Here is a 5588-nt window from a genome sequence, read left to right as displayed (position 1 = left end):
CAAACTCGATCGCTCGAAGAACTTGAAGAACGCCAAGCCGGCGGTTCGATGGGATGCTGCTGAGAGCGCGTGTTCTCTCTTTCTCTCGAAAATTCTCTTCACACTTTCCTTAGCCTTACTGACTTGAGATGTTGCTACTAGCAGTGGATACTAATATACTTACTAATCTGAAACGATCTGACGCAGTCGCGGCGTGCGAGCTCAGTTCATTCATCATTTCGGTTCACACAGCTTGGCTTGGGGCGGAAGGGAGTGGAAATGAGAGGAGAGAAAGGAAAAGGTGAGGATTGAAACGAGAGTTGGAACAGAGGAGGAGAGAGAAATGGGAAAAGGACAGGCTAGGGGAGGGAAAGTAATACAAACTAAAGAAACAAGATAAACAATGTTGCTCAGATTTGGCTGCGATTAATGGTTGAACGTGCTTAGGACCATGTGTTTATTAGTTCTCCGCGGTTGAACAAAATTATATGATTTGTTATGCTTACGGTAAAAGTAGTTCTCAGAATATATAATCTATTCTTGATATTTCATATTTAATTTAAGAAACAACATTATTGCATTAGTTTCAAACGTAAAGTAATTTAAAACAATTTTTTTTATTTAAAATGAACCTGATCAAATAATACATTTTTCAATTCTCAAACTAAAAAGGAATAAATGCTTTCAAAAAACTCTTTTCAAAATTCTACATTTTTTTCACTACTTAGGCAGGAATTTGGAAATTAGAACATACAGCCCAGACTTGATTATCCGAAGATCGATTATTCGAAGGTTTGTATGGGACCTCGGAAAATCGAATCACGATTTTTCCGTGTTTGTTTATTTCTTTAATTTTTAACGTCAATATCGAGTTCTGCGAAAAGGGGTCACACTGAAGCTCAACAATCCAAAATATGTCAACCAAAAAAATGTTTTTTAGTGATTCGATTGTCCGAAGTTTCGAATATCCAGAGTAAAATCTTGTCAAGGCCTTCGAATAATCTAGTGTGGGCTGTATATGATCGGAAAAAATATAAATTTTCCAGCTTTTCCTTTTTTAAACATTTTTTTCTTCATGGGTTGAAGCTCTGAAAATATTCGTCCAATTATCTTAATTATGATCTTTAAAGAAGTTCTAAAGTTTTATTTTTTTTTATTTTGAGATTATTTTGAATTTGTCTAAATCCACACAATTGAAAAAAATGCCCATCTGATTGATAAAATGTTTTCCTGATTCACAAATTCTTTGACGTTTTAGGAGACAAAAAGGGCATATTTGTGCCACAATCATAATGGTATCAAATCTGGTCCCAAAGCTATTATAATTGTTGTAAAGCTATTGCACAAGGACTTTATATAACTTTTGAAAACTTCTTGCTTATTTAAAAGCTTTCTGAATGAATAGGACATTTTCAAAAAGACTCATATTTCAGATAAAATCTTATTTTTGTCAAGCTAAGAATTCTTCGGACAATTGAGGTTATGCAGCGCGACTGTATTTCAAATATAGATGGCGCCAAAATGAGGTTACTTGCCTAAAATCGTATGCCTTTCTGCCGGATTGAAGAACAAAATCGATTATTTCTCATGATTCCCTGCGTCGATCTTAATGAAACTGGTTGCAAAAGACGAGAAAAAATGTTTGCTTCAAAATAATGAACATAAGTTTTTGGGCGCGCAAAAATTTGTGAACTTTTTGTTTAAAAAACATGTTTTGGAACACGAAAAAATGAGTTTCCCGGTATATATCAATGAAATAAGCATTTATATAGTTGATAACAGATGTGTTAACGTATATTCAACAATTTCTATTGATTTTTGACAGACTTTGTTGCCAAATAGTCCAAATAACTATCTTTTTCTAAATTTACAATTTTCTCATGGAAAAATCAAACAAATATTGGAAAGTTGTACACCAAATTGATGGAAATAATGTTTCTCATCCGAATCCGGAATATCATCTCCATCGAATCACGAAAAAATGTTTTGCCGCTGAGCTCAAATATGACTCCAACAGTGTCCTAATGTTATTTTGGAATTGTAAATTCAAGATGGCGGCTGAAATGGCAGTAATGAATAATGTAAACTAAAATGGAGTCGTAGAACTCATGTTTGGTTTTAAAAAGTAAGAAAATAAAAATCCATGATTCGATTATCCGAAGTTCCTTAAAAACCTTCTTATAATCGAACTTCGGGTATTCCAAACTTTGGATAAGCGAGTCTGCGTTGTATTTACTTTCTTTGATTTTCAACTTTTTTTGATAATGTTCCTATGTGGGTTTTTTATAAATTTTATATATCTATTCTGATTGCTTGTTTCGTAAAAAAAAATCAGTTCAAAGTAATAGTAGTCTGGAAATCATATTCAAGATTTCAGATTTCATTGAATTCAAATTTTATATTTTTTTATATGACTTGATTATTTTGTCAGATTTCTTTAAGGCCAAAATAGGCATTTAAAAATATTCGGAAAACTGTAATTTGGGAAAGGATTTTTTGAACAAAATGGTTTCTTGCAGTACGTTGCAGTATTTTAATTTCCATTTGGACAAATCAAATTTCCTTAAACAGCTTAAACTCAATTCCACTCCACGCAATTCCCGAACCGAATGCGCAAAATCCCTCACATTCTGGAGACGAACGCGAAAACAAGCAATAATAATTCCCGAAAAGAGTAAATCGCAGAATAAGTCCCAGGCGCTAAAACCAGCCTGGCGCCAATTTTGCCATTTGCCAACTTAAGCCCATTAAAAGTAGTGTTTATTTGGCGGCCTCAGGGCGAATTTGGTCCGAATTTAATGCTCCGCTCCCAACCTCCAATAGATGATCCGGGTTGTGTGCCGAGGGGCACTGGCCTTCGCCGTTCGGTCGGGTGTTGATGAGCCGTATCTCTCAAGTTCGCCCATCTGGAGGATGAATTAACATTGTTGGGGACTCACAATTCAGCAGGCGCGGCAAGTAAACTTATAAATAACGATCTTTAATTGCCGCGGCGGCTTCTGTTCGGGTCCGGAGTGTAACTTGCGGTCAACAATCCCTCGTATTGTCCGTATTTCTGCGGACAGTGGAAATTGGGCGTAACACCCTTGAATATCTCCAAGCAAAAGGGCACAAGCATTCAATGTCAGCGCAGTTTCGATACACCCCCGCAGTTCACCCGGAAGATGAGCCCCCGATTATTTATTGTAAATGCTTTTTTCCCAAAATCGTTGCTTCACTCTGAGTTATGGAAGGTCATGGTCTCACTCGGTGAAGACAGTGGCAAGGGCCCATCTAATCAATTTGGCGCACAGCAAGGGTTCACCACGTGATGGCTTAATAACTCTAGCAGACTTGAGACGGCGCCGGACCGGGATCGTTCTGAGCAAGTCGATGGAATTTGAGGAATCTTTCGGCACATTTTTTTTCGCACATATTGCAATTGACGAAAAGCCAAACGCCAAAAGATTCGGGCGCAAACAAGATCATAATAGTAACATTATTTTTTATTCCATGTCCAGTGCGATGAAAGGTTTGCGGGTTTTAATTCACTCTTGGTTTGAGTGATGAAGTCAACTGGACGAGCGTAAAAGAAATGAAATCAAAATAGCAATGTTAAAACTTGTTGAAATCATGAAATTTTGATTGTTTAAAAGTTTACGAGAGCACATCAAATCGAGCATCAAATAGTACTTTGTAGGCATTTATTATTTTTTGTGAGATATTGCAAGTAGAAAAATAAACCACGTAAACATTTTTTTTTTCAAAATTTGAAAACGGTACACTTTTTCAAAAAATGTGTAAAACTTTTGTCTTTCATTTAACATTTATACCGTTTGATTTTATTTTTTTCCAAAAATCACATTTTTTTCAAAAATTAGCAACTGGACAGAAAATTTAACTCCATGTTGCAGTTTTTACAAATCGGATTGCATTTGTACTTTATTTTTCGATCTTCGATTCGCTTCGATCTAAAAGTTCGCCAAAATTCAATTTTTAACCAATTTTCGATTTTTGAAAAGTATTTAAAATAAGGCATTTTAAAATTTAAGAAAATTCTTAGGTTGGAATTGTGATTTGTTTTATGTGACTTTGTATTGACATTTCCTCTTTAATATGTGAAAATAAGTATGCAATATTTTTTGGCAAAAGTTAATAATAGGAGGTGGTAGAGTAAGCCAAATACTATCAGAAACAAACATAAACTAAACAAATTAATTGCAAATTAAAATACTACTTATAAAACAACAAAAATATTAAACATGAGATGTAAAGTTTTTTGTAGAACAAAGGTTGCTCAAAATGACCTTCTGAACACGGGAAAAATAAAAATTTCTGTAACAAAATTTGGGTTAGCAGAGTCATAATGTTTTAATGTTTTAAACTGGGATTAAAACTAAAAGCTAAATTATTATTTTTAAAATTATTTTTGTCTCAAAATTCAGGCCTGAACGATACCGAAATCCATCTCCATCATCGGCAGAATCATTCTTTAGGGTGACTTGCAAACATACCTCGGGGTCTCTAATACAGATCAATTGGGTCCTAAAATGAAGCTTAGATTGCTGATATTATTGTTAACAGCGATAAAGTTTATTTTTCTGAGTACAATGACACTTTGTACGACCACAAAGAGTTTAAAATGGATTTATAAATCAATTTTGAAAAATTAACCTCGCGGTCCTTTTTGACAGAAAAGCTCCTACTTGACAGCTCGTTCCAAGGGGACCATAGTTGATCCATCGATAAAATGTTGTCTAGTCAAAATTTTTTTTTTGCATTAAAATGAAAAAAAGTGATCAGAAATGGTATTTAATCGTGTTTTTTAACGTTGTACATAAAAATTGACATAGGACTTTAGTACCCAATTAGTGTTTATTAGAATTTAACAGTTCTGAGATTTGGAGAACCTTTCAACTGAGATCAATTCATATGCCTTTACATTTCTAAGTTCAGATTTTGCTAGCTGAGTGCTCTTTTAGGGAAAATAAATTTTGAGCGTCTATGGATGGTCCCTATGTGACCAACAAACTAGCTTATTTTGCCCAATCGAAGTTTCGATAAATATTTCAACATATATGCATACAATTTTGTTGCTCTTATATCGGAATGTTAGATGAATGGTCAGAAATTGATTCAATATTGATTCAATTTAACTGAATAATCATGTTACACATCGTGCGAAAGGTAAGTGAAAACCCTTTCCAACAAGTCCAAAACATTGAAGATCTAGTACCGGATCAATTTCTAAGAAGTAGTGAGAAAGGCATCAACCTCATAGGATGATAAAGTTTTGCCTTCCTCACCTCACTGAGGCAAGGCTATAAAATCACTCAAAAATTGAACTTTTTAAATAAGCCTACCAGATATACCTTTACGTATACATATCGACTCAGAATCAAATTCTGAGCAAATGTCTGTGCGTGTGGATGGACGTAGAATTTTTTTTCTCACTCACTTTTCTCGGAACTGGCTCGACCGATTTTGTCCGGATCTATGTTTTGGATTTGCCTTCAGGTTCTTTAAGTCTTTTTTAAATTTCATCCGGCTTGGTGCAGTACTTTAAAAGATATTTTCGAAAAACTGTTTTGGTTGATACTAAAAAGGGTCATTATTTACATAATTTGAAA

Source organism: Culex quinquefasciatus, chromosome 3, assembly GCF_015732765.1.
Source record: "Culex quinquefasciatus strain JHB chromosome 3, VPISU_Cqui_1.0_pri_paternal, whole genome shotgun sequence".
In the NCBI taxonomy this organism is placed as follows: domain Eukaryota; kingdom Metazoa; phylum Arthropoda; class Insecta; order Diptera; family Culicidae; genus Culex; species Culex quinquefasciatus.
Note: the sequence above shows the minus strand (reverse complement) of the source record.